At 43.7% G+C, this 23,477-nt stretch overlaps 1 protein-coding gene and 1 long non-coding RNA gene across 7 annotated transcripts in view; one reads left to right on the forward strand and one right to left on the reverse strand.

Moving 5' to 3' along the window:
• The window catches only part of LOC108528971 (small integral membrane protein 2), a 67,840-nt gene that overhangs the window by 7,738 nt on the left and 36,625 nt on the right, over positions 1 to 23,477 (forward strand). For 4 of the 6 annotated variants that reach the window (XM_017871006.1, XM_017871005.1, XM_017871007.1 and 1 more), the window contains exons 3-5: positions 1,118 to 1,217; positions 16,018 to 16,091; positions 22,883 to 22,933. The gene's annotated coding sequence lies outside the window, so the exon portion shown is untranslated. Of the gene's footprint in view, positions 1 to 1,117; positions 1,218 to 8,505; positions 8,682 to 12,983; positions 13,596 to 16,017; positions 16,092 to 22,882; positions 22,934 to 23,477 lie in introns of those variants that run through there. The other 2 variants (XR_001885358.1, XM_017871010.1) reach the window with 2 other exon arrangements.
• Positions 1,090 to 12,935, reverse strand: LOC108528973 (uncharacterized). The gene is made up of 4 exons (XR_001885360.1): positions 10,347 to 12,935; positions 8,299 to 8,371; positions 7,072 to 7,209; positions 1,090 to 1,516 (listed from the first exon to the last, which is right to left on the reverse strand). It is a non-coding gene; the product is annotated as an uncharacterized LOC108528973 (long non-coding RNA).

The raw sequence follows: 23,477 nt of genomic DNA on the forward strand, positions 1-23,477 counted from the left end.
GCTTTATAAAAAATAAATAACCTCTGCAAAGGTAAGATGATATATTTTTCCTCCTGTTCACCACAAGACTTGAATACACACTATCAGCACAACCCCCAAAGGTAATTTTAAGATGCAGGTTTAGAAGATTCTTTCCAAAAGAGACCATGACAGGTAGGCTGATCATAATATCTGGCACATAGTAGGTGCTCAATAAATGTCTGAAATTGAGTTAGTGAATGATTGAATATGAGAGACAGATCAAGAAGAATATTTTAACAAGAAGATATTTGAGTACTTAACACTGATACTTTTTCAGAACATCTGATAGTTTCTGTTCTGGGCCTCATGGATTTAAGGATGAGTGAGCTTTCCAAGTGCACATTCACTGGCTGGCCTGAGATCACACATACATGCTCCAGGGTGCTGAGTGCAAGGAAGATTTGGACAATGCACAGTAATGGCAGAGGTTGAACCTGGCCAGGAGATTCTGGAGAGGTCTCTAGAAAAGCAGGTTGCAAAGCTGCTGAGGTCTCACCAAGCAGCCCTGGAAGACAAACATAAAGATAGCAAAGGTATGAAACAGCCTATTGTGTGAGAGAGGTACAATAGAATGGCTTGGTCAAATCAGAGAAGAGTGTGTGTGTATGGGTGAGTGTTGGAGGGTGGGGCAACCACTGACCTTTTTGGTCATCATAGGTTTTTCAGTGCCTTCTATGTGACCAAACACTGGCATTAGTAGGTTCACTTATTTAGCTCCTCCAGGGAAGCTGAAATCCCATGTATAAGCTATTGCTTTGTCATCGGGGAGGGTGTGTGTATACCCGTGTCTCCCTAAGGCCTCATGGTTTGTGGTAGAGGAGAATGATCTTTTATTTTCAAATCACCGCATGGTGCTTATCTGGTTTCTAGTCTGTATTTCACTTTGCTGTGAACTACCTTGGGGCAAAACCTTCTTGCTTTTTGAGCACAGTGAGCACAAAAGAGTTTTACTGAATGGATGGATGCATGGGTGGACAATGGCCCGACAAGACAGGTGGCTGTTCAGAATCCTATGAAAGCCCTTAAGCTCTGCTGTTCTCTCCTAAGACAGGAAAATTCATTTTTTTAATCATGAGCGCTCTTTCTTTATTACTAGCATTGCAAGTTCTCCCCCGAGGCGCAGAGCCCAGAAGAAATCAGCGTGGAATGAAAAGAGTCAAGGTTGGAGCCCCCAAAGAACTTAGCAAGAATGCCAAGTAAGGGCTGTATAGGAGGGTGGCCAGCGCAGGCCCTGAGGCCTGGGAGGAAGGGGAAGGGCTTGGAGGCTTTGCAGACCCTCAGACTCTTGGGCCCCCAGCAGTACCTGCAGACACAAGTCCCAGTGCTGGAATATTGTGCACACATCTGCTGCAGAATACCTTGGGAGCCAAAGGATTTGATGAAGCTCAAATCAGAGTAGATAGAAGGCAATTATGTTTTTGCATCCTCGGCTCCTGCCACCCTGCAGCTCCCTGGGGATGCACTTGTGGCATTTGGGTGTTTTTCTCACAAAGGCCTGGAGAGAGAAAAACAGCCACTCACCATCTAATAAATTATCCACCATGTGACCACTTCTGCCGGCCTTGTTCTGACACTTCTCCCCTTCTGATTGTAGACAATAATTACCCTCTAATTGCTAAGATAATCTTGCTTATGGAGCTACAGCAGCAATGAAAAGCTGTCATTAGTTATGGCTCGTCCTGAATGTTGATTTAAGCTGAATTACACCTCAGTTCAATCTGAAGAGCAACCCCCACTCAAATGAGGTAAGGTCTTTGGAGACCTGGAACTGGGCGCCACAGCATGTTTCCAGCTTCTCTCCTGGCCTAAGGGCTATACCTGACTTGAGAGAGGTCACTCATCAGCCCCTCCACAAACAGGGCCCTGCAGTGGGATGGATGCCTTTGTGTCTGAGGGCCACCCACCCGCAGTGGATAGAGAATGACTGCAGGAAGGCAGAGGGTGCACCTAATGCCCCCAACCAACAAGTGGATTTCCCTGCAATTCAGATCGGCCTTTGACCCCGTGCCATTATCTCTTTTCTCAAAGCACATAACTGAATGGCAGAAAAATATCACAAATCGTTAACGTAATCAGTGTTTATTGGACACCCCATATTCACATTGCTTGGCGCTGGATGCGTACAGCCTGTGAAGCTTATTTTCCTGCAACATGAGCACAGAGTCTGTGTGGAAGGCACAGGGCATATATGGAAATCTGCGGCAGTAGCATCGGACACACTAATGAGCATCAATTTTTAGAGGGAGTAAAACGGAGGAAGAGCTTGAGAGAAATTTCGGAGTGTGAGCTGCAGGGCAGGCTTGGCAATATAGGTCACTCAGTTGAATACTTCATCTATCTAACTCTATTTATTGAGGACCCACTAAGTGACAAGTATGGAACAAGACACCAAGAATTTTAAAAATAATGGACCATTGCCCAGAGATTTTGAAGAGCTCACATTCTGCTGAGAATTGAAGTGTGAATATACTATAAAAATAATTGGAATACAATATCCATGGAGAGTAGGGAGTATTAGGAAAGCATCAAAGAAAGGCTGATGGATTCAGCCAGAGGAGATGGGAGCTACCTTTGAATTAGGCCTGGAAGGGTTGGTGAACTTTTGAAAGGTTGGCTGCAGGCATTTTTGGCCTGGAAGCTGGAAGGGTATGGAGTAGTTAAAGTAATGTGAAGTAGTTCTGTGCGACCAAAGAGCATCTGGGGCAAGGCGTAGTGAGGGGATGCAGCTGGAGAGAGGCTGAGAATAGCTAGTTCTGAAAGCTTCTGAGTGTCCTGTGAAGGATGTGGGCTTTACATAACCGGCTCTAGGTAGACAGAGGACGTAGACAGCCTCACTCTGGCCAGTGTGGAGGGGACCGGATGGAAGGAGGGAAGGCCAGGGCCAGCAAGGCCCACAGGAAAGTGGGCAACATTACTGGAGTTGCAGGAAAACCTTTCAGAGATGCATGGGAGATGGAGTTCATTCAGCTCTTATGTTGCTTTTCTCTCTTCAGTGCCTTTCGGGTACCCCTACACACAGTTGTCTTATAATTCTCCTAATTTTCTTATTCTGGAAGCCTTTCCATATATTTCTCTTGGGCTCTGAGTTCTATCCTCCATTTCTGTAATGTTAGGCTGCATGACCAGTTTTGTCTTTGGTTGGGGATGAGACACACCAGGGTGCACACTCAAGTTAGTGGAAGTTCCTACCACAGGCTGGACTCAACCTGAAGTCCCTTTTTATGGTCAAAACAACTCTTTTCAAGTTGATAGATTCTCACCTGAAGCAGAAGTTATTTGCTTAAGGATCTGGACCCCTTTCTACGTACTCCATCAGGGGTGTTAATCATTCAGGGGTCAAAGGTCAGCTGGCCTATAAACACAAATTTACTGGACACCTGCTGTTTACACATCACACTGCTATTCCAGGTTGTGTTCAAGAAAGAGTCTAGACTCTGAGTCTCTGCAAAAGTCCTTTTAATCCCTTCCACTGCCAACAATACTTGCTGCTGGCTTGGGACAGCCTGCCTATGTGCTGTTGCAAAATGAATCTCTCTTAAAACACTCACAAAGCCTGACACATGTCAGTCAGTTGGACTCCCAGCACCTGCCAATGGACACAGAAACAAGAGAAGGGCTGGTTTCTGGACTGCTTTCTAGATAATAAATCTAGCCATATGGAGGAAGTAGCCTCTCCTTTGGAGATGGTAAATCAATTTTCCTAAAAACAAACAAATTTGCATTTCTCTGAGCCTGTTTTTCCCATTTCCCAAAGTTAACATATTCTGGATAATAAAACAAAAGGAAAATAGTAGGTTGATGCAGCACCTCCTATGTATGTGATTATCTGTAAAACATCATACTGGGTACTACAGGCTTATAAACAAACCAAGGCTTGGCCTCTGACCTCATGGACCTTATATTCTACTTGGAGATGTACAGAGCTGGATTAATACATTTAGGGGCTCCAACCTGAAATGATTATAGTCCTTCCCACCCATATACAGATGCTTAAAAAAAAAAAAACAGAATTTATGTGTAAGCAAAATTTCTGCATGTTCTTATTGCAAAACTCTGGTTAAGTTAATTGAATTGAAGACGAGCATTTCTCGTGTTCTGGTACCCTTGTTTTGTTGGTGTTCTAAGCATGGGCTTCATCTACCTACTAGTAACCTGGATGGGCCATAACTATGCACATCAGAAGCTGTAAAACTGTATATACCAGACAATTTTACAAGAAGAAAAGTACAAGATGAGTCCCTGTGTCATTCAGGGTTCTCCAGAAAAACAGAACCAAGAGGAGAGGGGTGTGTGTGTGCGCACGTGTGTGTGTTGAGAAAGAGGGAGAGAGAGTTTTATTTCAAGGAATTGACTTAAGTGATTGTGGGGGTGGCTTGAAAGTCTAAAATTTGTAGTGAAGGCTGACAGGCTGGAAACTCAGGCAGAGGTGAAGGTACACTCCACAGGCAGGATTTCTTCTTCCCCAGAGAAACCTCAGTTTTGTTTCTAAGGCTTTTCACTGATTGAATGAGGTCCACCCATACTAGTGACAATAATCTCCTTTACTTAAAGTCAAGTGATTGTAGATGTTAATCATATCTACAAAATATTGCCATAGCAACACCTAGATAAGTGTTTGATTGAGTAACTGGCTACAGCCTAGCCAAGTTGACACATAAAACAGACCGTCACAGTCCCCAGTAAAGGTGTAGCCATGAGTACTGTGGATGGTCAGAGATGGGAATCTGAGGATGTGATAGCTGGAAGGGAATTTAGAGATCACCAAGTTTAATCTTCATGCACAGGGAGAGTGCCTGCCGTGCTTGGTTTGTATGAAGAAAACAGGTTTTCCCAATCCAATAGCATGTTTTACGTGAGGGATTCAAGTGGACTTTTACAGAGGCACGGGGTCTGGATGCTTTCTTGATCAGGGCATGGTGAATCAGAATGTACATAGCAGATGTCCAAATAATATTTTTTAATTAGATCACATTGGATCTAGGCCTGAGGCTTAGTCCTATCCTTTGAGGACAAGATCCAAGACTATCGTTTCACTGATATATATCCCTAGGGCCTAGCCTAGTCTTGGTACGTAATAGGTGCTCAAAAGCATTGGTGGAATTCATTAATAGAATGAATGCATGGAATTCAGACTAGTTGGATGAGCACTATCCTGATTCTATCATAGGAATGTAGACAAAGAAAGGAATTATTCTAAGCATGAATCTGAGTTTCCTCATCTGTCGGATGAAAATGCTAATATATTACCTTTCTAAAAGGTGTATCCAAAGGAGTATCTGAGCAAATACATCTAATTATCATAGCACTTGGCATATAGTAGGTGCTCAATAATCAGTAGTGATTGCTATGACAATATTTTTTTTAAACTCTTTTTTTTTCATTATGCTTTAAGTTCTGGGGTACGTGTGCAGAATGCAGTTTTGTTACATAGTTATGCACGTGCCATGATGGTTTGCTGCACCCATCAACCTGTCACCTACATTAGGTATTTCTCCTAATGTTATCCCTCCTCTAGCCCCCCACCCCCCAACAGGCCCCAGTGTGTGATGTTCCCCTCCCTATGTCCATGTGTTCTCATTGTTCAACTCCCACTTATGGGTAAGAACACGCGGTGTTTGGTTTTTTGTTCTTGTGATAGTTTGCTGAGAATGATGGTTTCCAGCTTCATCTATGTCCCTGAAAAGGACATGAACTCATCCTCCTTTATGGCTGCATAGTATTCCATGGTGTATCTGTGCTGCATTTTCTTTATTCAGTCTGTTATTGATGGACATTTGGGTTGGTTCCAAGTCTTTGCTATCATGAGTAGTGCTGCAATAAACATACGTGTGCATGTGTCTTTATAGTAGAATGATTTATAATCCTTTGAGTATATGCCCAGTAATGGGATTGCTGGGTCAAATGGCATTTCCAGTTCTAGATCCTTAAGGAATTGCCACACTGTCTTCCACAATGGTTGAACTACTTTACACTCCCACCAACAGTGTAAAAGCTTTCCTATTTCTCCACATCCTCTCCAGCATCTGTTGTGTACTGACTTTTTGAGGATCGCCATTCTAACTGACGTGAGATGGTATCTCACTGTGGTTTTGATTTGCATTTCTCTAATGACCAGTGATGATGAGCATTTTTTCATATGTCTGTTGGCTGCATAAATGTCTTTTTTTGAGAAGTGACTGTAACAATATTTTACACAATACAACTCTTGTAGATGCTGGAGGTGCCATGCCCAGAGCACCTTTACCAGCCATGCACCCATCCTCCAGCTCTGGATACTGAGTGTCAACAGTTCACAGCTGCCCACTTTTCCAGAGAATTGCTCTCTACTGAAATAAGAGATGTGTTCACTAGCAGGTTATGGTTCCTGTCCCCAGGGGGATAGCCCACAGCCAATGACTGATCCACACAGAAAGACAAAGGGTTGGCCAACCCCATAGCTCAAGGTGATCAGGCTGCAGTCAGTCTCCAGCTGAGCTCTCCTCTAGCTTTTCTCCCTGCCTATTAGGCTCCTCTCACTCCCTTTCTCCTGAGAGCATGACCTCAGTAAATCACTTGACCAAGAGTCCTTGTCTTAGACTCTGCTTCTAGGGAACCTAACTTAGACACTGTTACTTGGAGACAGCCGCCAACTTTTTGCCTGTGTAATAACGCCATTTTCTGGTTGTGATTCTGATATTCAGACCCCTGAGTGAGTCTCTGCCACGAAATGTTCTTAGCTAGAAGAAGAACATGGCCTTGCAACTGCAGCTGGCAGCTGGCACTTGGCTCATCCACAGCTAACCTCTTCAATCAGCGAGGCTGGTGTACTCATCTTCTTTGTGTTACATTTTGCCTAATTCTGCCTGCCCAAGTCAATTCAATCAGCCTAGCTTGTTCCGTAAACCAAATAATCACAAGTTCAACCACCAAGGCTTGAATTTCAGGGAAAACATTCACTCACTCACTCACTCATTCATTCATTCCTCCAACAGTTATGGAGTGTTGTCCACAAAGCCAGGTACTGGAGATGTAGCTACTAACATAGATAAGACATGCCCTCTGGGAACTCACAGTCTGGAGGGAGAAATGGACAAATAAATAGGCAACTGCAGAGGCATTTGTGATCCATTCTGTAACATGATGCTATGAGAACACAGAGGAGATGAGCCAGGATGGAAGTCAAATGGATTGGTCTTCATTGCGGTTGACCTAAACAGAAATAAATAGAATAGATATCCCTTAGCACACTGTAAACCAAAGTGGTTACTTCAAAGAAGAAGGTGTCACATGTACAAAGATGTGTAGTTTTAAGCACAAAGAATGGTTGCCTAGTGATGGACAGAATAAAGATATATAAATGCAAAAGGACTCTGCCTTCTGTGTTATTACTGCTGTAGCTTTTCTCCCACTCAAACACTCACTTCCTGGGACTCAAAGAAAGTGCAGCTGAATTAGATGGTTTTTAGCTGGGGACTGGCTAGATCAGTGGAAATCACAACCGAGTTCTCCCACTGCTTTTCTATCCAACAGCACTGTGGATCACCCGCAGACAAGGTCAGGATGCAGTGGTCTCACTGCACGGCTGCCTTATTTTGCTTATTCCTCCTGTGCCATTCATCAATCTACTCTGGCAAGACATGCAGAGGTTGTAGCCTAATTATGAGGTTAGGAATGTTAATTGTTCTATGTTGACATTAGTGTAGCTGGTGCTAATGGGAAACTAATTACTACTCTGTGCCTTTACGGCCATTTTCATTGCCCTCTTGTGGTTTTGTAGTTATTTGGCTATAGATGGTAATGACTTAATATGTGGCTGCTGTTATTGCTTTGACTGTACAATTGGGAGAGTAAGAAAAGAGGAGGTGTTTTGGAGAAGTTGGAGCCTTTTAAATACTTTTACTTTTCTTAAGGTTTTTTTTTTTTTCTTTGCAAGGGGTTTCCTTGGGCAGTAAGAATGTAAAATTCTAAAAATATCAGTGTTTTGATGTTTCAAGGACCCCAAGATCTTACTCATAAGTCAGCTGTTGTTGATCATGTGCTGGGCTCTGAAAGATGAGGAGTGCTCCTGGTCTCTCTGAATGCCACCTCCCACCCACTTTCCTGAGCTGTAGGCCCAGAGATCAATCTAGATCTCTCCATGTCACTTATTCTCCAGTGCCCCACGTCCAGTCACTCTCGAAGCCCATCAATTGTATCCTGAGCATCTCCCTTCTGTTCTGTTGCCTCCTCTCTGGTGCTGATCACGGCTCTGCTTATCTATCTTTTCCTTGGACCACTGATTGGCAACCACCAACTTACCAGTCTCTGCGCCTCTATTTTCAGACTCTATTTTCGGTTCCTGGTTTAAAATTCTCCAATGGCTCTTCTTTGACTACAAAATAAAATACAAACTCCTTTTCAAGACACTTCAAGAGCTAACTCTTGCCCACCTTTTAACTTCTTCTTCCACATTTCCTCCTCGTTTCCAATAGCCCCGTGTAGCACTCATTATTTGTTCTTTTCCAGGTACATCATGCTCTCTCCTCCCGCCTCATGCTGGCGCATATGCCGCCCTTCCTCCATGGAATGCCCTCATCTTCCAGAGGCTGCTCCATTTGAGAGCCTTCCCTGATTCATCCAGGCAAATTAACAGATAATAACTGCTTTATCTACTAAATATTAAACTCTCTCAAGGCAGGGTCTATATTTGCCTTATTTACCACTGTGGTCACAAGCCTGTTACATCACCTGGCCTATGGAGAGTACACACTAAATATTCAAAATAAGGAACTGAAAAGTCTGTATTATGGTTTGGATATGGTTTATTTGTTCCCACCAAACTCATGTTGAAATTTGACCCCATTGTGGTGGTGGTGGGAGGTGGGGCCTAATGGGAGGTGTTTGGGTCATGGGGCAGATCCCTCATGAATGACTTGTCATGGTTCTCACCAAGTGACTGAGTTCCTGCTCTGGGGAGGCTAGACTAGTTCTTGTGAGAGTGGATTTATTTCCAAAAGAGTGCGTTGGTATAAAACCCAGAGTCCCTTAGGTTTTGCCTCTCTTCACAAGTATTTGCTTCCCCTGTGACCTTCTCTGCCATGTTTTTTAATCCAGCACGTGGTTCTCACCAGATGCTGAGCAGATGTTGGCACCATGCTTCTCGTACTTCCCAGACTGCAGAGCTGTGAGCTAAACAAACCTCTTTTCTTTATAAATTACCTAGGCTTAGGTATTCTATTATAGCAGCATTGAACAGACTTAGGAAAGTCCTCAAGGCAAGACATACTTTTGAAATCTACTTAGACACACAAATTAAAAGGTTATATAACCACATCTCTTTCTAGAGATAGGCTGCAAATGAATGTTTTCGTGCATAACATTTCAAGTAATACATTGAAACCTCATCAATTCAGACTAATGGGAGCAGGAAAGAAAAGCTTCTTTTAAATTTGTGGTATATTTCAATTTCAGGCTTTTACCTCAGGCCAGTTTATTTCAGTATCTACCAAGCACCTACCATGTGCTAGGTATGGTCCTGGACACAACACTGGCTACATGAACATAAATATGACATGGTTCCTGACTTGGAGACGCCTAAAGCCCTTTGATAAATGCCTTTCTGTAGACTTAATACACCTATATTCACTCTAAATATAACTTGTTTCTTTAAATCATATGGTCATCTCTGCCTGGTTTTGTCTGGAACTTTCCTTCCTGCCTTGCCTATTTGGCTAATTATTACTTGTCTTTCCCACATCAAAACCTCCTCTGGCTAAGACCACATCTCTCCTTCTCTTCCTCCTTTCCTTCCCCAGAATCATTCTCTCTGTTCCTCTTCTGTTTCCCCAGGGCCCTCCCTGTAGTCCTGTCCACTGCACCATCCTCACTTCTTTCCCGCTATTCTGTGTGTTCCTTCAGGGCAGTGACCATCATTTTATTGTCTTTCTAGCACAGTGGCTGACACATGGAAGATGCTCAATGATTTTTGATGTTGTTGCAATGAATGAATAAATAAATGAAACTAGAATTTTTAACTGGAGATCCTGCAAGCCTCTTTTTAATGAATTGTTTTATAATTGGGAACACTCACTCCTAGAGACCTAGGTCCCCAAAGTTCCTCAGTTTTCTCCCCTAGTCAACTAAGTTAACATCTCTTAGAGTATCATATTACCTCAGGATTTTATCAGATTCAGCCATAGGAAATTGCTATGTTTTGTGCATCAAAAACAGCTGAATATCAGCACATCATTCAGATGGTTCAAACTAATACTTAACAAACCTGCTCAATACTAATGGTGCCAAGGTAAACATCAAAGTGTCCATATTCAAATGTTCTAGGTTCCAAATGAGAAGACTGGTTTCCTTACCTCATTCTGGGTCTCCCTGGCTTATGTCTCCAAAGCTATTCAGAATGATCTGCTAAGCCTGCTGCTTCTTTCAGCTTTCCTGACTGGGTCCAAAAATGCTTAGAGAGCTGTGCAGAAATCATCCTTTTTAGAGTCACTTATGAAAGGTTAGCACTTACAGCCAGTCAGCAAAAGCCCAGTACAAAGCAAATGTATAATAATTGTCTTTGTATACCAAGTGGCACAATAACTGTTATTCATGCCATAGAGAGAATATCCAGTTGTTGGATGGAAGGGCTTGGGAGATGGTAGTTTGGTGAGGTCCCAATCTTTCTGGAAAGAGAGTCACATTGCTTGTCCTTGGGCCTTTAACTCTGCAGCCCTGCTCTTGTCCTACGTGGCCAACCCTCCCCACACCTCACCCCAGGACCAAGCTTTTGTGAGCTTCACAGCCTTTGCTCCATTTCCAAAGCAAGTGGTGCCACTGACTCTCAGCCTCTTGCCTCATTTCCTGTCTATGTCACTTTCACCCCTTAAATCTCACAACCAATATTTTCTGCAGGAATCACCCTAGACTTCTCTCCTTCATGGAGACTGCATTTTCTCTGGTCACTCAAAATACCATTTCAGGATGTGTTGACAGATCACTTGGGACCCAACCCCCAGCACTACTTTTACTTGGCTGATGTTGTCCGGTGCCCTCTCTGTTCTTTACCAGCCCCAGAGACAATGATTGACAGCTATCTGAACCAAAGGGGCAGGAAAAGGGATGAGAACATAGGCCTGCCTCCCAAAGGATCTTCCTTTTGCCATCGGTCAGGTTCAAATGTCAGATAACATTGGTCAAAACTCAGCCTCCACTTACCTCCCTCCTCACACCCCATATTCCCCAGGCTGACCTGGAAAGGTAGAGGAAAAGAAGGCAGAAGGGAGAGGCGAAGCCCAAGAACCTGAGTATTTTTCTCAGGCAAGACTCAGGACTGCTCTGGACATTCAGAAGCTGAGTGTGCAAGTGTGCTGTGTAGTTCAAGGCCACCACCACTGCAGAGGCCAAGGACACCTTAGTGGGAACCTGGCTCCCAGGGAGAGCTGCTTCCAGATTTGCCCTGTAGGCAAATTCACTCTTTTCACCCTCTAAACAAATAAGTCCTTGCTCCCATTTCCCATGGTTTAGTCTTCAGTTTAAGTCTTTGGTCTCCTCTGGTCTATCAGCTCCCATCTCTCTCCCAGTCTTTTTCTTTATTCTGTGACATCTGTTGAATAAGGCACATAGGGTTTGTAGTCACTGTACTGTTCCTTGTGATTGTGAGGTAACAGGCTAATATTATCACTTTCTCAGAAAGTCTTCAAAATTATCATGTGGAGGTGATGCATTCATCTGCTGGGAGGTGTCTGTGTGGTCAGATAAGATGATGGCTACATTCCATTCCAATTCTGTCACTCAATCGTTCTTCCTTAGTGGGCAGCTCCAGGGAGCCACCAAGGGACGTGATAGTTCAAAGCACTCAGCTAAAACGGAATTCCAAACATGGTATCCACAACTTGGGTTTCTAATCTTCCATTTGTACATCTGCATGTAGTCTGTCTCTGATTTAGGGTTTAGGTTCTGCTGTATTTTTTTTTTTTCTTCTCCTGCCCTTTGAGAGTTTAATAAAAGTCAGAGGCATCTTGTAAATGGTGACTCAAGAATCATTATCAAAGACACCTCTTGCACAATAATATATAGTACAAACACTAATGTGTGTGGCTTTATCAGCTAGATTGCATGAACATAAAACAGCTCCCACACTTTTTAGCTGGAAAGGTATTTAACGTCTCCGTGCCTCAGTTTATTTGCCTGTAAAATGGGAATTATAATAGGATGTACCGTAGTGTTCACTGTAAAGATTAAGTGACTTAATGTATACAAGCACTTACAACAGTCTTTGGCAAATAGATGACAATATATATATTATCCGTAATAATATGGTGGAAATATTTATTACCCCTCTTAAGAGTGTTCCTCTGCAGTTTAGAACTCAGGGATCCCCTTGAAGATGCCCCCGGATCTCCCGAAGTCTCTGGACCTCTGAGAATCACTAGTTTAGCAGAAAGAGTCCCAGACTAGAGGTCAGAAGACCTGGGAATGTTCATAGCCCCACACACACCACTGAGAGCCGACCACGGGCCAGTCCTCTTACTAGATTCTTCTGTTAGTTTACGAATTCTTCACCAGTTATGCAAGGTGGCTATCTTTTCCCCATTTCACAGACAAAATAAATTCAGAAGTGTTTAATGACGTAGTTCATGCTAGAAGCAGAAAACACGGGTCTGTCTGGAGCCACTACTAAGATCCCCCTTTAAAATCCCGCCACATGATTCTGAGAGTCAATCTCTCTTACTTCTGTCGGCGTCAAACAGGAATATCACCACCCTGCCCACCTCGCAGGGTGAGATTCCAACTAGAAAGTGTTTATGCAAGTCCGCCGTGGGTCGCGAAACGGCTGCTGGCATTGGAACAGAGATGCCAAACACAGTAAACATCAAGCAGAAGCTAGGCAGCGGGAGCCGAACCGAGCCGAGCCGAGATTTGGGATCCCTCCTCCAGGCCCGAGGCCGAGGTCGCGCGGCTGAGTGGCAGGTGAATTAGCCAATAGAGCTGCAGGAGGTGGCGGGGGCGGGGCTGCCCTTTGGCCGCGCTCGGCCTTGTGGGAGAGCTAGCGGCAGCAGGCTTGTGTGCGCGGGTCTCGGCGCTGCGGATGGTCAACAGAGAGCTGCGGCCTGTGGAGCATTGTCTAATCTCAGAGCGCTGAGGGCGGGCACCGAGAATCCTGGCGTTAGTCCAAGGGGCCTGGCGAAATCTCATTAACGAGAACTGCAGGTTGTTGGTGAAGTCACGACGTAGTGCCAGTGGCCTCGTCCCCCTCTATGCGCAAGGGATCCTCACAAGCTGTGGAATCCGGGCGTCGGGACCCGCGGGGACCTGGGCCTTCTGCTTCCACTCTCATTCCTGAATGTTAAAGGGGCAGGGCCGGACTGGGAACAAGAGAAGGCTGGAGAAATAGCAGGGCCGGATTTTCCCCCCGATAACAGACATTTGCAGACCTCCTAGAAGGAAAAGTCTAGAAACAGTGGTATTGGGGAAAGAACGATGTGGCCATCTCATGTCGTGATGGGAACCCCTTTGCCCTTGAGACACCGTCGTCTCTCACCTGCTTTATCGTCATGATCTTCTGACTGGATTTCCTGCCCCGAGATTTGCCATTGCTGTCAGACCCACTCCAGCCCAGGGTAATTGCTGCCAAATGCTACTGATCACCACATTCCCCCAACTTAAATACCTTTGCATGGTTTCCCATTGCCCTCAAGACAAAGGCCTGACACTGAACTGAACTCTCCAGGCAGTGGAGGTTCTGGCTTCCTGATGATGGTTCCAGCCCCATTTCTGACCACTTTCCACTCCCTTTCACCAAGTCAGGGGTTTATGAGATTAATAAATGGATGAACAAGTTATTTCTAGAAATATCAGCAATATTATCAGAGTAAAAGGAACCATTATAAGCTGACGATTAAAACCTATTGTGGTCAGGTATCACTTCAGATGGGGAAGTCAACTGTCCTGGAATCCAGGGAACCTGAAGTCTTACGTTTGCTTAGCTAGTAGATTTTTCGCATAATCTGCCACATGTTGCATCCAGTCTCTGTTCCTTCATTTATAAAATAGGGCCAGTGAAGGAATGTTTTCTATACTTGTATCTTTACCTTTATAAGCTACTTCAAAGATAAATCCAACAGAACAGGGAGAAGCACTTTACACATTCAAAGTATTACTAATATATAATAAGATACACGCCATGATACACACCATGAATTACCTTTAAAATCCTTTTCTGGGACACATAGAACTTGCACTTTATATATCATATAAGACAGTGGTTCCCAACCTTTTTGACACCAGGGACTGGTTTTGTGGAAGACAGTTTTTTCCACAGACCAGGGTGGAGGTGGGGAGAACGCTTTTGGGATGATTCAAGCACATTACATTTATTGTGCACTTTATTATTACATTGCAATGAAATAATTATACAGTGCACCATAATGGAGAATCAGTGGGAGCCCTGAGCTTGTTTTCCTGCAGTTACATGGTCCTAACTTGGGGTGATGGGAGGCAGTGAGAGATTATCAGGCATTATATTCTCCTAAAGAGCGTCCAACCTAGATCCCTGGCAGGTGCAGTTCACAACAGGGTTTGCACTCCTATGAGCGTCTAACGCTGCTGCTGATCTGTTGGGAGGCAGAGCTCAGGCGGCAATGCAAGCAACGGCGAGCGGCTGTAAATACAGATGAAGCTTCACTTGCTTGCCTGCTGCTCACCTCCTGCTGTGCGGCTCAGTTCCTAACAGGCCATGGACTGGTACCCATAGGTGGCCTGAGGATTGGGATCCCCTGATATATGATACCCGAGGTTTATCTTTATATCAGGCATGCATTTAAAACACCCCACAGATTTCTTTTCCTATGGCTGCATTTGAGGAGCAGCCTGGCTTATAAGCCTTGTCTACTTCTGCTCACCACCTGTCCTTAATAGAGGGAGCCACGGGGGCCTAGAGAGAAGATGTAGAAGAAGATATCAGCTAAGGAACCCAGCTTGCATGAGGTAAAAATGGCTTTGACTTGAAACTTTAAGAATTAATGGCCACAGGCCGGGTGCGGTGGCTCAAGCCTGTAATCCCAGCACTTTGGGAGGCCGAGACGGGTGGATCACGAGGTCAGGAGATCGAGACCATCTTGGCTAACCCGGTGAAACCCCGTCTCTACTAATAATACAAAGATTAGCTGGGTGTGGTGGCACGTGCCTGTAATCCCAGCTACTCGGGAGGCTGAGGCAGGAGAATCGCTTGAACCTGGGAGTCAGAGGTTGCAGCGGGCCAAGATTGTGCCACGTACTCCAGCCTGGTGACAGAGCGAGACTATCAAAAACAGAAAAAGAAAGAAAAAAGAAAAGGCAAATCTGAAATGCCTTCTTTCATCTTACCCCTAAACCTAATACCTCCCCCAGAATCCCAACTTGAAGAGATTTCTCTGGAGACTGAGAGGTATTTTTAGTTTATGAGGATTACTAGGGCAGTAAAAGCTCGGGCAGGACACATACATGTTATGAAGTCCATCTGCCTGTCTAAGAAGAGCTGCATTGAAACCACCTCAACTTGTGATTCCAGTTTCCTTTTGCATTATGGATATGCTGATGAGCTGCCTCAAACTTAGAGATGATATGAATATGATGGCACTCTCTGGGGAAAGCCCTAGAAATTTAAAGTTTGATAATACGGTATTGTGTGTGTTACTCTGTAACTGATTTTTTTTCCCCACTTAATAATCTATGTGGATATCTTTCTAGGTTCATGCATATAGATCTAACTCATTCTTTTTTATAGCTGCATGATTTTCCATGATAGATATTTCCCATGCTTTCTTCAGACATTTCTTATTGCTAGAAATGCAGATTGTTTCCTACCAGATTTTTTTTTTAACCATGGGGTATCATGTTGTAATAAACACGCTTGGACATATTTTACTATGTACTAGGTCATGCTTTTCTTTTAGGATGAAATCACCAAAAAGTGTAATCGTTAGGTCACTAAGTGTGCACATTGGTAATTTTAGAAAATATTGCCAGAGAGATTGAAACAATTCACTACTGCCTTTCCTCCAGCTTCTCCTGGGCATGCTACATAAACTGTGGGAAGGCGGAAGACTGACCTAGAACACCTTCAAGTGGATGCTACAGTGAGTATGACAAGACTGATTCCTGGTTTCTGAAGTGTTTTGGATTTTATGGATCAGCTAAAACCTCATTTAATAACATGCTGTCTGCCCTTTGCTTAACATAACTGTATCCATGATGTGGCTGAATTAACCACCTACCACTGCACAGCCATAAGTATCAATCCACCCTTTTTCCCTATTTCTAATTTTGTATGATAACCTGCTTGAGGGAGAGAGGGAGTGGGCGGGAGTAGACGCTGAAAAACTGCAGGGGTAGGAAAAGGAACTGTGGGAGGGGAATTCATGTACACTAAACCCAAAGACCCTAGGAGGGATGACAGGCAGCAGGATAGAATCTATTTCCTTATTTTCATGTTCTCTCTCTGCTCAGAGACATTTTCAGCATAATAGCTGTTGACTTCTGTAACACCCTTCTGTAATCTTGTGCGAATCCAATAGACTCTGTGTTGTCACACTTCATCAGCTGTGTTATAATTCCCAATAACTAGCACACAACTGATGTCCTATCCCTGAAAAGCTGGCTCGAAATAAATGGCTTCTGGGGGCTTAATGATAAATCAGAGGCGTTCTGAATGGATTCTGAAAGTATTCTAAGTCAGGACAAATCCTAGCTGGAATCCAATTTGGCTGTTTCATTACCAGTTCTATCTCCCGCATGCAAAAAGATGATAAACAACATTGTAAAGATGTAGATGAGATTGGCTTTTGTGACCTAATGTTTCTGGTGAAGAGAGAAGTACACGTTGTTAAAACAGGAAAAATGCACAAAACCCACTGGCAACAGAATATTATAGCCTTCATTTTTGAACAGGAATCCTTTGTGATTTTATTACCTCGGAAACAAAGACCTAGCTGCTTTTGCATTTTGTAGTGGTTTAATTAACCTTTAAGTGTGCACAGAGAGCTGATACACCTACTCTACAAAGTAAAAGTCACATGAGAAAAAAGTATTGAGTTGCCAGATATTTTTTACTGACACAGACCAAGATTCCGTAGGGGCATGTATCAGAGTAGTGAGAGCACAGTTTCCAGGATCAGGCTCTGCAGGATTCCAGCAAGTGAGTTAACCTCTCTGTGCCTCAGTTTCTTCATTGGGAAAACAGGCTAATAGTAATTTGGACATTTTTTTTTTAAGTGGCACTAAGAGCAACCAACAGATAACAAAATAAGAGAGGGTGTATGGACAAACAGGGAAAGTTTAAGAAATAAATCTACCCATAGCGAGCATTAAGAACTGTTAGGATTTGGATATCATTTTAGTGGAATGAATGTCTATGTTCCACATTCCATCATCCCGTCTATGGGATGCTGGAATTTACAGTATAGTGTGATCTTTCTATTCATGGTTTTTGGAGTTGGACAGACCTTGATTCGAATCCTTCCTCTGCCATTTAGTAGCTGTGTGGCCTCAGTTTCTTCATTTACCTTATGAGAATGAAATGGAGGACTGTATGTTACACAGCACATACCCAGTACATTGCAAGGGTGCAAGGCACTGCAGTTATGACTATTATTGCGTTTAAACTGTTTTGGCTGCTATATATTGACCCATGTATCAGTTTCCTATTGCTTGTGTAACAAATTGCCACAATCTTAATGCCTTTGAACAACAGAAATGTATTCTCTCACAGTTATGGAGGCCAGAAATGTGAAATCAAAGTGTCAGTGGAGCCACACTACTTGCAGAGGCTCTGGGGGAGAATCAGTCCCTTGCCTCTCCTAGCTTCTGCTGGAAGCGTTCCTTCCTGTTCTTTGGCCTGAGGCTACATCACTCCAGTCTCTGTTTCTGCCTTCACATTGCTGTCTCCTTTGTGTGTTTAATTCCCCTCTGTCATTCTTTCATAAGGACACTTTTGATGGTATTTAGGGCCCACCCAGATAATTCAAGATGATCTTCTCCTCTCAAGATCCTTAATTGAGATGTATCTCTGAAAACTTTACCATATAGAAGAATATTCACAGACTCTGAGGATTAGGGCCTGATATCTTTCGGGGTACCACTCAGCCAACTTCAACCCCTGCCAATGTGTCAGACTATGTGTCAGGCATGTCCAGGGATATCTCTCATTCCTGGTTGAGGAAGGGAGGAAACTGAAAGGAAAGCAACCATGATTTTATTTAACCAGAATGCTAAGAGTAAAAGACAATATTTGTCAGTAGAAAACGAAGTAATGATTTGTTTCTGTGCTACTGGATCATCATTTCACACATCAACAATAACCCTACATAGGTGATAACAGCATAGAGGTGGAGACCTTGAATTCTGGACATAGATGACCTGCGTCAACAAACCAGGTGTGCCTTATATTAGGTGTAACTTTGGAAATGCTTGATTTCTCTGTGCCGCTGTTTTTTTAATCTGTAAAATGAGTTAGCACCTATCCCAATGGGTGGCTACGAGGACTAAATGGGGCCTAGTTCACAGTAAACAGTATGTGAGTGTTAGCTGTTATCATATTTTTCTGTGCATACAGGTGGACAAAAGTCTGGGGACCAGGTTAAGTACTTGCTACATTTCTGAAATAGAAATCTCCACTATCTGCTTTCATGCTTTTAATTTCATTAATTACTTCTAAGAGCATCATGCAGACAACATTCTGCTTAATTAAGAATCATGGTGACTGGGAGCAGTGGCCCATGCCTGTAATCCCAGCACTTTGGGAGACCGAGGTGCGTGAGGAGGTCAGGAGTTCGAGACCAGCCTGGCCAACATGGTGAAACCCAATCTCTACTAAAAACACAAAAATTAGCCAGGCATGGTGGCGGGCACCTGTAATCTCAGCTACTCAGGAGGCTGAGGTGGGAGAATCACTTGAACCCAGGAGGCAGAGGTTGTAGTGAGCCAAGATGTACTCCAGCTTAGGTCACAGAGCAAGACTCTGTCTCAAAACAAAAACAAAAAACAAAACATGGTAATGTGATATCCGTTAGTTGAGATTTCCTGTGTAATTATGCACACTAAGACCGTGTACTACATGGATAGTATATGAAAGGGCAGATACAGCTTTGTAGGGACTGAAACTTATATAACATGGGGCCCTCTTGATGAAAAGGAATACTAAATCACAAATGCAAAATTAGGTAGAAAAGTGAATATTAGCTGGGCACAGTGGCTCAGGGCTGTAGTCTCAGCTACTCAGGAGGCTGAAACAGGAGGATTACTTGAACCCAGGAGTTCGAGTCTGGCCTGGGCAACATATCAAGACCTCATCTCTTAAAGACAAACAAAAAAAGTGAATATTTACTTAGAATGAGAAGTGAGAGCATAACAGATCACTTGTTCAATGATTTGAAAGGCAAAAGGTCATGAAAGGCAAATGAAATGGAGATTCCAGGGACTGGCCTGTGCATATGTCCATGGTGTAGGTGGTTAAGAGCAGCAGCTCCAGAGTGGTCTTAATGCGGCGGAAGACCTGATTCGTAGCTCTCTTCCAGACCAAAGTCAATAAAGTTAAATGCATTCATCAATAAAGGAGATTTATTACATGTAAACTGCAGCAATTTCATTTGTTTTCCTTTTTTTAAGACTTCATAGATAAAAATATTTACAGATATGCCTGATCCTACATTCTAATTTGGGATCAGGAAAATACAGTTGTGTGTTTCCTCTTAATCGTAACCTTCATCTAGAAAAGGATTCTTCTTCAGGTCCTAGGTCTTACCTAGTTGGGGAAGGGAGCCTGAAATGTGGGCCTGGGGTATCGGGTCAAGATTATAGTGCCTTTACTATACAGCACACTTTGTTTTGATCTTCTTATCCTTCTCTCCCATCTCTGTCATGTGTGTGAGTTTTCAGATGTTGTATGGCTGGCAGAGAAAGTATGTGTGTAAGAAGATGTGTGGAGAGTCCTGACCCTGTGGGCTTCTCACGGTTGTCTGGGCAGTTTGGAAGAGCTAAAGCTATTCTTTCGAGAAAGCATTGTCCTGCACAAGGACAGGGAAGGGTACAAAACCTATCTGTATCTTCCTCCCATTTCTTTTTCTCACTGTCTTCCTCCCTTGTCTTTCTCTCCCTGTATTGGAAGCCAACACAAATACTCACTAGTTGAGATCTCTGAAAGATCCAAAAGCATGAATAGCTAAGGGTGGTAGAGTTTTGGCTACTGTAACAGGAAATGGGAAGTTCAATGTCGGAGGCTGTGGGATGGTCAGCTTCCGGGCACTTGCAAAATGACTCAGGCCATGCCTGCCCACTCAGCTTACTCACAAGACCACTACTGCTCTTGGCAATGAGCTGACCCCTGTATTGCATGGTGCAGCTGGCCAGCTCTGCCAGGCCCAGTGAGAGTGACATGCCCACGCCAGCCTGTTCACACCTCCTCCTCAGCCAGAAACTGTGATGCGTAGAAGAGTGTTGTGTATTCCAGTGCAGGACATCACAGAACTAGTACTTCCTGAATCTCAGGGTTCATCTAAACGGATCAGGGAGGTGGAGAAAGGTAGGAACAAAACTGACATCAGCCCCATGATGGCAAATGAGACCTGATTCTGCTGAGTGACTCAGAGTTTCATCTTGTTAACAAATATATGTAGCAGCCATTTATTCAAGTATTCATTCAACAAACTATTCTTAACATATGCCAGGCACTTTGCTGGTACAAAAGATATAAAGTTCACATGGGTATTTATAAAACATATGAATATATCAGAAATAATACAGTATAATGTGATAAATTCTGTAATGAAAGATAAAACTTTAGTAAGCCAAAAATGGCAAAGATTAATTATATGTATCTGTATGTGTATGTGGGTTCTCATTCAAACCAGGGAAATGTGATTTTTTGTTTCTTAAGGACCTAAGTGTCTCCTGCCAGTACAGCCTCTTCCCCAATAAGAACCAGCTTTCCCCTCCCACCTTGTCGACAGGGTCACCTTCTTCTAGTGTATTTTGAGTGAAATACATCCACTCCTGAGGCGAGGTGGCCTGTGCTCCAGCCTTCTCTCTATGACCACCTCTTCTTAGTGACTACTCACAGCTCCTGTGGTTACTGTCCTATCTCTCCTTCCCCTCACCAGACAGCATCTCACATCTGTTCTTCCCCAAAGATTCCCTCACACAAAACTGCCATATGTAAAGACTTATGGGAGGGCTGGGGTTATGGAAGGGGTCACAAGATGATGCAGAAGGAAAACTATTTCAAATAAAAAATCAAATGCCGCTGTTCTTTAAAATGCCATAGCTATCCTCACCCCAATAAATATCTCACGGTCCTTCTTGAGCCCCTCACCTGCCACATGCACATGACTCTCGTGTCTCTCACCAGAGACCCCTGTTTGTTCCCAGCAAAGCAGCCCCTGTGGTGTCTCTTTGTTTCCCTGAAGAAAACTCAAACTTCCCATTACTTCATTCAGCAAAAGTTCAGTGGTTCTGTGTCCCAGCCTCTCCGGGTCAGACTTAGACCTCGTGTGCATAAATCATGGCCACACCTTGATGTCTTTTCCTTTGAGAAGCTTCTCCCCTAGATGCAGAACAGCAGTGTTCCTTTTGTTGTTGATGATGTTAAAGCATTTTGTTTTCGTTTTTGTACACATGAGAGGTGGAATGAAATTAGTCCTGTAGACCCGAGTCTCCTATGGAGTCCCCCATAACCAAGGAGGTGTGGGGAATGATACGGAGCCCGGGGAAGGCAGGGTCCAGAGACGGATGACTGCTTGGGTTGAAGTTCTGCCTGTGAGGCAGGGAATCTGTTTTGATAGTCTTCTTGAATCCTACCACTCTTAAGTAACATGGATTTGATGTTTTCTTTTTTACTTCAAACTGTGGTTCTAAGCCATGAAAGGATCCAATGGCTCCTGTGACATGGCAGTCTCCCAGTATCATGTGGATGGCAGATGCTTAGGTATATCCCACCTCCTCGCCCACATGGCTTTATCTGTTTGCCAACTCGGCATGGCCAAGTAACCTGGTCACAGTGCTTCAGATAATTCAGAGTGAGAATAAGCCAAAAGGGAAAAAAAGCAAAAAAAAAACTTTCTTTTGTGTCAAAGACCTAGGAAATGTTGGGAAAAAAATTTTTTTTTTAATTTAGATCATCCATGACTTGAACTTAGGTCTTCTTTGAATGGTTTCTAAGGAATTTTTTTTCCTCCTGTTTTGAGAGATCATTCTAGCCCATTTGAAGGGCTGTGATTTCAGCGCCAACTGGGTTCCCTATCTTGGTTAGGTGTCCACTCTTTCCTTTATGGTTGACAATTTTCCCCTTCCCCAGCATTTGGCAGGAAGTGGCTCTCCTCTGAGGCCACTGTCAGGTCCAGGCACGTTAGCTGCCTGGCTGCCTGCCTGGCAGACATTACTGCCACTCAGGGCCAGGGGGACAGTGGGTTGAGCGGGCAAGAATGCTGGTGGTGGTAGCATCTGCGCTGCAGTTCACCATCTGGGACGGAACGTGAGATGGAGCAGCCGTGAGCAGATGGAGGGTGCACATCCATGGAGACTCAGTATGTGTCAAATACAGCCTCATAAGGAAAGGGCACAGGGAGATACTGAAAGTAAGAAGGTTGTTGCTTACAAGCTTTAAGAATCCAGAGGGAGTTCTACCATGGAGAAATGAATGCAAAGAAAGAAGCCTAAACGGAAAGAGGCAATGAATCCAAAGCTCTGAGACCAATAGGCAGCAAACAACTTGTAACTCAAAGCCACCAGCCTTGCCTTCCAGCCCTCCCTGATCACCCCTTTTCCTGAACACGTATCACATTTTCCATCTTTGTCACTTGTCTTGGCATTTACATCATACCCTGTCTGACATTGTTTCCCAACTCTGGTCTCATGTGTATCCATTATGTCTTCACAGCTTAAAAATGAACTCCTGGAGGGTGAGACCATGCATGAAAACTGGCAGAAGGTATGGAAAAAACCAGTTTTTAAAACTTGTATACTTACTATAAGAGAAATGATACAATTTAGCCATTGCATTGTACGTTGAACTAAATTGAGTAATAATTATTATAAAAAGCAAATTGGCCAGCCAACAGACACGTGAAAAAATGCTCATCATCACTTGCCATCAGAGAAATGCAAATCAAAACCACAATGAGATACTATCTCACACCAGTTAGAATGGTGATCATTAAAAAGTCAGGAAACAACAGGTGCTGGCGAGGATGTGGAGAAATAGGAACACTTTTACACTGTTGGTGGGATTGTAAACTAGTTCAACCATTGTGGAAAACAGTGTGGCAATTCCCCAAGGATCTAGAACTAGAAATACCATTTGACCCAGCCAGTCCATTACTGGGTATATACCCAAAGGATTATAAATCATGCTGCTATAAAGACACATGCACACGTATGTTTATTGCGGCACTATTCACAATAGCAAAGACTTGGAATCAACCCAAATGTCCATCAGTGACAGACTGGATTAAGAAAATGTGGCACGCCGGGCG

This window comes from Rhinopithecus bieti, unplaced genomic scaffold, assembly GCF_001698545.2.
Source record: "Rhinopithecus bieti isolate Rb0 unplaced genomic scaffold, ASM169854v2 scaffold_5273, whole genome shotgun sequence".
Classification (NCBI taxonomy): Eukaryota; Metazoa; Chordata; class Mammalia; order Primates; family Cercopithecidae; genus Rhinopithecus; species Rhinopithecus bieti.